General features: G+C 40.3%; 1 protein-coding gene across 4 annotated transcripts in view; it reads right to left on the bottom strand.

The window, feature by feature from the left end:
- Positions 1–12500, bottom strand: part of LOC138043606 (beta-1,4-galactosyltransferase galt-1-like) — a 25919-nt gene that overhangs the window by 8879 nt on the left and 4540 nt on the right. Inside the window, exon 2 of one of the 4 annotated variants that reach the window (XM_068889961.1) lies at positions 2157–3640. The exons of 1 other annotated variant lie outside the window; for it this stretch is intronic. The gene's annotated coding sequence lies outside the window, so the exon portion shown is untranslated. Of the gene's footprint in view, positions 1–2156; positions 3641–10170; positions 11193–12500 lie in introns of those variants that run through there. 2 more of the 4 variants (XM_068889958.1, XM_068889959.1) reach the window with 2 other exon arrangements.

The raw sequence follows: 12500 nt of genomic DNA, 5'->3' as shown, positions 1-12500 counted from the left end.
TTATATCTACTGCGCATTTGAGGGAATTTTTGCGTTCTTGATCAAATTTAATTTATTCAACAATTATTTACAAATAAAAAGATATTTCAGCAAGGAGCTATTTAAAAAAGAAATAGTGTTTCGGTTCTGGAATGATAAGGGCGGGAGAAAAGATGAAATATGTTGACTCGGCTCACTCTATTTGTCATTTTTCGAATTACTACTTACACTGGCTTATATCACCAATTAGCATGGAAAACGATAACTTTGGATTTTTCAAAAGTATATCGCTTCAGTCTAATCCAAAATCATTCAAGTAGCCAAAGCTCTTTATTTCTGATCCATTTCCATTGCTTTTGTTTTCGTCACGTATATATCTTGTCATACGTCAGGTTCACGCGTTTATGAATTTGCTTTTGCATCTCGAAGATGTTTAGGTATTTACGGTTTCAGCGGTGTCCGTTTCAGAGCGCCCGGAAGCGAGACTTTCGGGTCAACATTCGGTTAACCCCATTTACACGAAAGGAAAAAACGGCAAGGCAAGGATTAAAATTGGCAAGGGTAGCTAACATTTTGGTAAGGCAAGGATTGTTTACACATACATCTTTTTATCCTCGCTAAGGTTGTTTTGGGCAAGGCTATTTTGCTCCAGGCAAGGCTTAACATTGTAACAGAGCATGCGCACTTTGCAAATTAAACATGGCGTCGAGCTTGTTGATGTTCGTAAACGCCTTGCTAAGGAAAAAAAACGAGGCTGAAGAGAAACGACGACAACGTGAAATAAAGAAACAGAAAAGTGAGGAACTGAAGAGGAAAGAGAGTTTAATGAGATACCGTGGCTGCCGTAGGAAAAAAATGTTTCTTTTCATGCTTGCGATGTCAACACTAATTAACCCTCCAAGGGAACGAAACATCTGGATGAATCCTAAGTCAGATGACTGGTTTAGAATGGCTGACAGCACCTTTACTCAAGAGCAGTGGTATGAGAATTTTCGTGTCACAAAAAATACGTTTACGTTTATTCTTGGTGAAATCGAACATGAAATAGCAAGACATGACACTCCAATGCGAAAAGCCGTTCCAGCGAGGAAGAAGTTAGCAATGATACTCTACTACCTCGCCTCTACGTCCGAGTACCGAACGATTGCAAAGCTCTTTGGAGTATCAAAGGCATTCCTTTGTAATTCCATCAAAGATGTGTCTTGTGCCATTATTGAAAGTCTGCAGGGAAGATTAATTTACATTCCAAAGAATGACGAGCTGAAATCTATCCTTGAGACTTACAGAGAAAAATGGGGTTTCCCAATGTGTGCTGGGGCTATTGATGGGACACATAGCCCTATCATTGCACCAAAGGAGGACCACACCGACTATGTAAACAGAAAAGGTTACCACAGTGTTGTCATGCAGGCTGTGGTAGACTGTAACTACCTTTTTAGGGATGTTGTCATTGGATGGCCAGGTAGTGTTCACGACGCTCGCATCTTGTCGAATTCTAGTGTCTATGAGAAAGGGAACAACAAAACATTGTTCCCAGATATTAGAGAAAGGATTGGGGATCAAGATGTTCCGATTGTCATACTCGGTGACCCTGCTTATCCATTGCTGCCTTGGCTTTTGAAGGCATATCCTGAAACCCCGAACACTCCCCAGAGCCAAGGGGTGTTTAATTACAGATTGAGCAGAGCGTGCATGACAGTCGAAAACACTTTCGGGCGATGGAAGGGTCGATTTCGCAGATTTTCCAAGAGGATAGATATGGAGGTACCTGGAGTGGTCAACTTAACTGCTGCATCCTGTGTTCTTCACAACATGTGTGAATTACAAAAAAATGAAGTCTTGGAAGACTGGATGGATGGAACAATTGCACTTCTTCAGCCTCAGTCACCTCCAAATGAGCTTGAAGGAGGAGACGATGCCACAGACATTCGCTCAGCATTTAAGACCTTTTTTATGTCTCAAGATAGTGAGAACATTGGGACAGGGTCACAACCTGTATGCTAGAAAAGATTGCAACCCAATGTAATGGAACTTTATGGTACCAAAAAATTGGTGTACTGAAAAATTGTTTGTTGCGAGAGGGGCACACATTCCTAGCAACTTGGACGAAACCTTGAACTGTCAAATATACATAAGAGTCAATGAAGCTTTATTGAAACAGTCAGTTACGTTGTTAGCAATGAAATTAAATGTTAAACACAACATAAGAAAACAGCGCGTGAAATGCGAAGAAAATAATGAGTTCCTATCCAGAATTTACGTTTTTCTCAGAAGAAGAGAAACTACAGTTGTTGAATGGAAGCTGCCGTCAATAGTTTTGCACATTTGGGGTTATTACTTCGTTACTTAACACTGATGTTAGTTTTTCCTCAGTTTTTCACACGCCCAGTAATGTATATATAGCTTTCGTGACAAAATTTCCTAATTTTGTAGTTCCTTAAGTCTCACGTTTCTTGCATGTACTCAAATAATTCGTTGTTTTCCTTTAAAGGTAACTTAATTACACCTACGTAGCCCTCACAGCAAGGCTCACTCCTTTTATTATCTGGAAGGCAAGAGATTATCTCTCACGAATAAAAATTAAAGGAATAATTGACATCACAGATATTTAAGTAAGTTCAGAATCTTCCAGTTTGTGTAGAATAATATTATTACTTCATTGTTTGGTTAAAGTGCCTTTTATTTCCTTTATCGCGTGATTAGCCTTAGATCACAGTTTAGAATGTTATTTTGGTAGTTTTCTGTTTTTTGTATGTTTTCAAACTAGTTCGAACCACATAAGAGTACGTAAGAATACACAAGAACACTCAGCCACACGGCTTAAGGAATTCACGATCATAAATTTCTATTTCCTGTTTCGAATTGAAGAGTTTTTATTTTATTGCTACAGCAAGTTCCAGCAAGTTCCGAAATAAACTGTGCGTATTGAAATATCAGTCTGTTCTGACACCGTGGATTGACTTGGCTTCCGAATATAACATTACCCAGTTGCCTGCAAACACATCCATATGCTATAAAGCCTTTCCGTATCTTCCACGATAAAATTAGGCCAGAGAAATCTCAAATTACGCAAAAAAAGGGAAGAAAACAGCCAAGAATCAAGAAATCACACAGTCCTTCGATAACTGAGAAATTTTTGTTTTGACCCGAAGCCTCCTTTTCATCCCTTTCGAAACTAACACCGCTGAGACGTGGGCTCAACTGTAATAACAGCTATTACAAACTCTAGTTTGATTGGCCACTACACCTAAGTGTGTAAATAGTTTAATAGATACGTTTCGTTTCTGAGGAAACAAAAAAAAATTAAGTAGTGTTTCGTTTCCAGGCTGAGCAGCCCTGAGGATGATGAGAAATATGCCGCATTCGATCTCGATCCTCCAACCTGCTTCTTCCATTCTAGGAGTTACCAGGAGTACCTCAGTATTGGATTCCTATTGGATTTCCTAGGCTTTTTTCTTTGTTATTTTCGAATCGCCTTGCCAGCATTACTCCTGGGAAAATCCATCTTCCGCGCATTCAATACCACACTATACCACCCAACTGCAGTGCCTCTCTGTTTTTGTGTAACTGTACCACAACCAGCCCCGTTTACGCTCAAGGAGCGTCTAGTTTTCAATGACATCATAATTTCCTTGTCAACGTCACCGGTCAGCATGTTAAACTGCAACTCGATGACACAACGGCGGCATTTTAAATCAACAAAGTGGGATACATGACATCTTCTAATTAACCTTGGCCAGAAACCCATAAGGGTTGAAACGTGTAACGGCTCCTTGTGTGCTGGGAAACAAGCTTCTGAATATTCAATTTGCTAAGTACCATATTTGGAACAACAAGAGCGAGGGGTTTCCAAATATGGTACTTAGCACTGAAACATTCAACCAATCAGTTCGCCTTGAATATTCGGAAGCTGTGAACGCGCGTTACACGTTTCAACCCTTATGGGTTTCTGCCTTGGCACTAAGGAAATGTGGTCTAGGTGTATAATCAAATTATAAATCTGGTTTTCGCCGGTGTGGTGTTCCATACCCAGAATGTACTTTTAAGCACAACTCAAGGGTTCGCGACAAAAAATGTCTGGCGACCATCATAAGTTAAATTACAAACAATAGAGAGAAACTTTGAAAAACTGTTAGGCTGAACAGCTTTCAAAATTCCCAATAGCAATCCCTTTTAAGGACGGTGCCTACTATTGTTATTGTGCATACGTTCTGCGCATCTCGAGATACTCGGATTTCCTATGGCTAGTGCTCATTAATATAGGGATATTTTTGCGCAGTTCAAAACTATGCGGAGAAAGTAGAAGTTAGCAAGTGTTCTTGGTATCCGAAAAGAAAATGGGGGGTAACCACGCATTTTTCAGAGATAATTAAGCTTTAATTTGGAAAAGAACGCCATATATTGCTTTGCATTTAAAAGCTTTTTACGAATATTGTTAATTAATTATCTTCGAAAAATGTGTGGTTACCCCTAATTTTCTTTTGGGATTTCAATAACACTTGTTAAGATCTGCTTTTTCCGCATATTCAGTAAACCGCGCAAAAATACCTTAGAATTAGTAGGCACCGTCCTTAATCTCCTTAAATTTTGCCCATCCCTGCTGCCTTTTGTATTTGCAATTTATTCGAACCTCTTTCAATGTTTTAAGTAGATATTTTTACGATTCGCTTGATTTTGATTGTGAATCCCCAGTCGCTGAATCTGGCTAAATTTCGTGACACAGCCTCTTTAATTTCTGAAACATGACCAACGGTCCTACTAGAATCATTTGCAGCAACATAAATAGAGGATATTACATGGCCGCGCGGAGATACGAAATTTTCAACACGAGAAATGTTTAATATATACTAAATCATTTCACGAAAGGCATCGAAAGGCGCGATTTTCATATGTAACCATAGCAACAGCGATCTTTTGAGGTGTGAAAATAACATGTTATCTTCACGTGTGAAGATATCATGTTTTCGCGCGAAAGCTCACTTGGTATTTCATTGGTGTTTATATAATAAGTACCCTTCCTCATTTGATTATTCGGGACCTTTAGATTCTAAGCCGAGGACGAAAAGGAGTACGAGATTTGACTTCCCGTTTTTAGTGAAAATACTCAGAAGATTTATAACCCAGACGATTAATTTTATTCTTTCTTAGCAGTGTAGGTTGCTCGGTTATTCTTATTGCTGATAACTGAGCCTTTTTGCTGATCGAAAAATGCCAAAACTGCTAACGTGATGTTGACTTGTTTTGGCACGACCAAATTTTTTGGAAAACCTTATACTAAAACGACGAAGGTATCACGTTTTTCCCGCCAAATTGACGCTGTTTTGCGCGTGCTCACTGTTGTTCTATGAGAAAATCTCGTGCTTGTAATCGTTCTCGTCCTAGAATCTAAATCTCTCTAATTCTCATGAACAGTGCACCAAACATTATAGAGTACGTGCCTATTATCGCATTACGGATCAAAAACCAAATCGTGTACACCAACTTCAAACTAACGAAATTAACGGCAAAGCCGACTGTAAAGAGATGAAAAACTAAGCTCACTTGCAATTGAAATCAGAGTTGGAGGCTACTCCAGCTTCTCTAATTTACTTCACATAGGGCAGTAACCAACACGAAAGCTTCGGCTATTTTGGTCACTGTCCACATATCAACAATATTTGATTATCTTAGTCTTCTTTGTCAATGAATTCATATATTTCTCTTCTTTGTAACTTGTCTTAACTGTATTTCTTTGACATGTGCGTACATATTAAACTCAACTTGACTAAATGGTGGACTTGACGTAGGCAACATCACTTGGGTCTGGAGCACCGTGTACAACGATATTCCTGGCGAATTTTTCACCTTTACGAAAGTGAAGCGATTTTCCCCTCCCTTGAATGAATAGCGAAACAGAAAATTCCACTTATGTCCAGGTTTGACCCTAATTAGATGCACGCCCAATTTTGACATCCAACACAAAGTGTCCCTTTAAGTCTAAGCATTTGCTACCTATTTTCAACAATAAGGTCAGGGTAAAGGTTAGCGTTATTTTTAGCTTTGGGTAAATGCAGCAGTTAATCTTCACTTAAAGATCAGCATTTGGGGGACACTTTGTAATATAAATTGTCTGTATTCTGAGACACAAGTGATGTTGAAGTTGGCTAGAAGAGCAAGGGGACACTTCGTGACGCTCATTGAAATCCGCGTGCATCTAATTAGGGTCAAACCTGGACATATCTGAAAATCCATGAACAAGAGATGCTACAAATTCAATCAAGGAAAGCGATAGTACATCAGCAACACAGCACAATCTGGTTGAAGGTAATCAAGCAAGAAAGAAAGTGACCTCGTTATACGGGCTGCCGAATCTGAAGACTGAAATGTGCGCTTTGTTGAGTGCTTTAACTCTAAATCATTGTCGAAATGGGTTGCTGAAGTAATTGGTAAAACCAAGAGCAGTAAAATTGGTGCCGGCACTGAAGGATTAAAACGAACAGTATACATATGGGTGAGTCATCTTGAGCGATTCAACCAAAGATATTCTTAAATTGAGTGAATTTTTAAATTTTTATACACCTTATTCCAAAATGGCTACCATTTTAGTATTATTTTGTTTGCTAGCAAATTAGCCCTTGTTTCGTCGTTTAAGGTTAAATGTTCTTTTGAATTCTAAGTTTAAGAACAAGGTAAAAAGGCCTAATACTAAAATGATGGCCATTTTGGAACTTTTTGGCCGTTTGGTAAAGATTATGAATGAGCATTGTTTTACTTTATTCAAGGTGCAATTACAAAACTATCGAATAAATCCAGCTAAAAAGTGCAAATCAGATAAAGTCCATCTTGAAATGGAAGTCAGTATCTCACTGATGATTATCGTGACATGAAAGCACATAGATAATTTGTATTTTATAAGGAAAATGAAAGTGTCCTCCTCCACACACGCCACTACGGAAAGCTACTGAACTTAACTCGTCTCCGCGCTAAGACCAGAGTGAAGACAGTGCTGTTTTCTTTGCCGACGGCGCTGCCTTTGTCAGTCACACAGATAACAGACTACAAGCCATCATAGACCGCTTCAGGACTTTGGCCTTACTATGTCCATCAAAAGGACTGAGGTACTAGCAATGGGGACCCATGCTGAGCCGACCATCCTGATCAGCAACCAAGCACTTAACTCTGTGGACGCCCGCTTCAAGTCCGGAGCCCGTGCATGACTAGGAGCGTACCACGTCATTGTATTTGTGGAACGGCGTTTTTACAGACCGAGTTATTTTTAGATTGATTTTCCCGCGAAACCAGACCTTTCAAGCCAATCACAAGTCTTGGATTAGAAATAATTACCCATGGAATTGAGAATGGTCACTCGTGCAAGTCAAATCTTATTTAAGAACTCGTCTAAAAATAGCTTGATCTCTGAAAATGCCGTTACATAAAATCAGTATTGGAGTAACACAGAATCAGTATTGGAGTTTTAGGCTCCAAGTAATTAATGACCTCCTGTTCAAGTACCTTGGTTCGACAGTCACCTCCAATCTCTCCCTGGATAGTGACTTGAATGCTTGCATAGGCAATGCAGCCTCGGTTTTCGGAAAACTGCAGAAGCGTGTCTGGCTAAACCCAAAACTGCGCTTAATATCAGAGTCTACTCTATATGCGTTATCAGCACCTTGTTGTATGGGAGTGGGACATGGTCTGCATACACCATACAAGAAGCTGGACTGAAAACAGTCCAAGTCAGATTCCTCTGGCAAAATTCGTGGGATCACCTGGAAGGATGAGATCTCCAACCACGAAGTGCTTGAAACTGCAGAACTGCCAACTATCGAGCACCTTCTCTCAGAGCGTACATTACGTTGGCAAGGCCATGTCCACCGCATGGGCCCTGAGCACCTTCCAAAAGACCTGCTTTATGGACAGCTGGCTCAAGGCAAACAGGGAGGCCGTTTCTTCGCCACAAAGACGTCTGCAAACGGGACATGGAGGAAGCCAAAATCAGTGTAGACAACTGGGAATCGCCAGCTGACGACCGAATTAATTAAGTGGAGTGTAGCTGTCAAGACGGGCTGCAAACGGGCAGAGGTATAGAGGATAAGGACTTGGGAGAAGAAGAGACAGAAGGAGAAGGTTTCCACTAACAACCCGTCGAACGCGATGACTTACGCCTGTTCACGCTGCCACAGGCCTTGCATCTCCAGAGTCGGTCTTCGCAGTAACGAGCAAAAGTGCCCACGCCAATGATCCATTGCCCGCAAGGCAGAAGGAGGCCATATATATATGGTGAGCAAAGTCGTAATCTCAAGACAGTTGAGACAATTGTTGCGCCCAGTATACGCTGAGAGTGAAGCGCCCGGAAGATCGAGAACAGACCCAGCGTACTTGTGTTAAGCGAGATCATGTTCCATTCCAATGTGTTGACCGTGAGTCCAACTAGACTCTCTCTCTGGCTGCACTCTAGCCTGTGTACAGCCGCCCGCTCTCCGAAGAAAAATCGGAAAGGAGCGTCTGTGATTTACCGTTGATAATCGTGTTCAATACCACGTGATTTTCCTGGAACGTTTGGAAAATGATTTCATTGGTTATCACCCATTGATCATTACATCATTGAAACAACGAGTTTTGATTGGCTTTTATTTTTATTTCTCCACATCAACACCGTGAGAACCACCGTGAGCGATTTTACGATGAGTTCGTGTGTACTTTGCTCACGGGAAATAATACGAATTAAATCTTTCTGATGGTCATAGAGATTTTCTTTTAAAGTACAAGTGGAATTGTTATCTATGGAGTGTAAATTGGATATCGATTCTACGTATTTTTTTAGGAATTGTTGTCAGCGCTAAAGAAACGAAAGCGCTCCTGACGAATCTTCACGAGGTCAATATAGCACTATTCAAAACATTGTCCACTCGAAAACGTCTTCCGCTATCCCTTACCAACGTAATCCCAACGCCTCACTCGGACCAGCCTAGCCATTCTCAAGAACAATCTACAAAGCGAGTTGCCTTGGAAGATTTGAGATGTGGACATATCGAGGAAAATAACAGCTCATCGGCAACGATCTGTGCTGCCCTGAAGATCAGAGCCGTACCCGGTTGGAAGACTTGCAAATACATCCTTTCCTTTAAAGAGTGTTTCTATGCTATAGGGCCAAGGTATCTTAAAACTATCGGAGACGCTCTTCAATGCACGTTTGAAATCCACCTCATTGACAACCATCTGAGAATTTAGCTCCAAAGAAATATGAGCCACGCAAATTTTGGTCAGCGTAGGTCACTTAATAATGTTTGCAAAATTATTCCGGAACACGATTATCAACGGTAAATCACAGACGCTCCTTTCCGATTTTTTTTCGGAGAGCGGGCGGCTGTACACAGGCTACCCTCAACGACTTTGTTTTCATTTTTCGAAACTAAATTGATTGACTGACGTCAACCCAAATTTAGTTTCGACAAATGAAAAAAAGTCGTTGAGGGGCGTGTGAGAATGGTAACCGCTGTAAGTACTGACTTGGGAAGCAATTGTTTTGATTTGAAATAAAATTAAAATTGTTTTAGATATTAGCTATTTTCCTGTATATTTTATAGAAAGAGCGATCTGAGAGGAAATTTTCCATTTTCGTGTAGTAAAATGCTTTTCAATAAGTATTGCATGTACAATGTAAGGCTGCGTTCGATCGGCCGTATTCCGGACTGGGAATACATAGAATTGAGATCAGAAATGCTTCGTTTTTACTTTACAGAGATTCACATGGAAATTATCAAACACCTGCTAAAATGAAATTTTAAACATATCTTCAACATCCTAGTTGCATAAAAACTACGCCAAACATACTACTTCAAATCATTACTACACCTGTTCTTATTCCGTAATTGTGTCAATCGAACGCACCCTTTAGAGATCAACAGACGGGTGTGATCAAAAAAAGTCAAGCGCCCGAAAACAACTGCTGTAATAGTTGATGTCAAAAACATGATCACCCCACGATTAAGAAAAAGAAAAAGACCAAGTGGTTGAATGCTCTTCCAAAGTTACTCCATGAATCCCCTCCCAAAAGGAGTCAGCATGTGACAAATAACTCAGGGAGATGAAAGTAAACATTTGCAAGACGCTTTGGTTCAAGTTCTTGTTCCGGATTCAGGATTTCTTTTTCCGAATTTCGATTCTGGATTCCCAATTCCTGGTTTTAAGCTTTAAGCAAACCCTGTGATCTCTGTTGTCTGGCTATTTATATTTATTTGTACTCAACTCTGCACAGTCTTCGGGTAAACAATTAACCGTATTGGAAATTTGACTACTTATTGTTCAGGTCAAGAATTATTTGAAAGAAAGCTTGTTGTCCGTTGTTTGCTTCATTATTAAAGAAAAAGGTTCTTCAGAATTGAACAAGATATTAAAACATGAAAAAATCACTGAAATACTGTGAATTTTAAAGAAAATCGGCTAAAATTCCTTCCAACAAAGAGAAGGCTACGCGTAGCCTTTTGTTTATGAAGGTTTTGGTCATTGATCTGTTGAAGCGATACCTTCATCTTTGCCGCTAAGAGTATCTCCAGTTGAAGATCACTCTTCGTGTACTCTGCATCTTTCGACCTCATGAAATTGTAGAGAAGATATCACCGTATCCTTTAAGTTCACATTCTTTCCTTTCGATTTGTCTAAGAATGCATGTTGAAGCTCATAAAACAGCTTGCAACAGTTGACGATTTTCCGCGATCGCTTTGGACAAGAGTTTCACCATCAGCGAATTACCGGTTGACTACAACCGCTTGTTAATAATATCTCCTCCTTAACAGTCTCGTAGAATAAAGGCACCGTAGCAACGCAAGTTCCGTGTTTTTTTTTCCGAAATTTGTCCTTACAAATCGCAGAAAACCTTTCACTCCATATGAGATCTTCGCGAAAAGTTTGCGGAATTCCCGCGCGCACAACTCCAAAGGTGCGTTGTTTGACTCATGGCAGGGAGCGATTGCAATACCGGAAGTAATTCTCATTGGCTCAAATTTTCAAGCAATGTCAGCAAGGCTCGAGAAAAGCTTTCCTTCCTTCTCCCTCCGCACTTGGAAAGCCCGATACTCAGCCGGCTATCGCTCCTGTAAAAAAATCATCCATTGCGTTTACGGGAAAAAGCAAAAGGGCAAGCTGCTGGTTGTCATAGAATCAAGAAAAATCTCTCTTTGTTACTTGTCTTTTCCTTTGAGACGTTGCCGGGTAACTGAGGCTGACAAGCAAGACTGAAATGAGTGAAAATAAAACAGCTTTCTTAGATTTTTGCCGAAACGCAAATATCAGCGCGACGTAACTTTCAATTAGAACTAGTCTGAAGTGTCAGCCGTCTCCTCTTCCCAACCCGCCAAAGGGGCGACTAACTTAGAACGATTTAGCAAAGTGTTTATGGTAAACAGCAAACCTGCCGTTTCCTGTTTCACGTGAGCGCAATACTAAATCTCTCTAATATCTGCTTATCTGTTCGTGACGAGCCGCTACAGAAGTAAGTGAATTTTGTGAGAACCGATTTTCGCATTCAGAGATAAACTTTGCACACAATTTAATTTTGGGCGATTTGAAGAGTCCGTTTATTTCTTGTTTGACATCAAATAATTGTCCGTGCATGTTTGTCTAAAGGTGGGCCGACACGAGGGGTCATGTTGCGAGTCACAACATTTGCACACACATGAAAATGTTGCAGATACATGTTTCAGGGATATGTTTCAGGATATGTTTTCACGTCGCGAGGACAAAATCTCCCCCAAATGGTGTTGCACAATTGCCAGGTCACACGAGAGGACATGAAACATGTACCCGCAACATTTTCATGTGTGCACATATTGTGATTTTGTCCCTGCTACTTGTCGGCTCAGTGTGCACTACACAAGTTTTTTGTCGCTGCAACATGACCCCCCATGTCTGCCCATAATAATTTCTAATTTTGCTTGCGTCGCTACGGTGCAATACCAGTCAGCCTCGCTTGCAATTCGCAATTCTACACAGAATTCCTCGCCTCGATAGTCAATCAGATGGCGAGAATTCTTCTGGCTATGCGATTCCGGGATAAATTGACTCAAACGTAAGATTTGGTAGTTTAAGCAAAGAGGACGGCTACGGCAACGAAAACGTCATTCCATTTTTATAGAAAAAGTTAGTGAAATCTGTAAGACAGGTTTTTCGCAAATGGTAAAAACGTCGATTTCGTTCTATTTTGCTAATAACTGAAAAACTGTCTGATAGATCTTTTTAAAAAAATGTTGCCGGTTTCTTCTTCATATTTTTTCTTAATTCCTAAAATTTTGACCCTGGTGCTACGGCTAGGTTTTGAGCAAAAGGCCTTTGAAAAGTCTAGTTTCCAGTTCCCCTCCAAGAGCTCGGTCAATATATTTAGCATTTTTCCCTGACTTGCATTTATTTTTAGGTAAAAAAAAACCGTGAATAACACTTCAGAAGAGACATCCTGTTGCTTGAATTTCACAGATTTCAAAACCTTGTTCTTTGTCTTCGGAAAACTGTTGTAAGACACCTTAAACTCCCTATCGCTCCAAAAATCG

Source organism: Montipora capricornis, chromosome 3, assembly GCF_036669925.1.
Source record: "Montipora capricornis isolate CH-2021 chromosome 3, ASM3666992v2, whole genome shotgun sequence".
Classification (NCBI taxonomy): domain Eukaryota; kingdom Metazoa; phylum Cnidaria; class Anthozoa; order Scleractinia; family Acroporidae; genus Montipora; species Montipora capricornis.
Note: the sequence above shows the minus strand (reverse complement) of the source record. Positions and strands in the feature narration are given on the sequence as shown.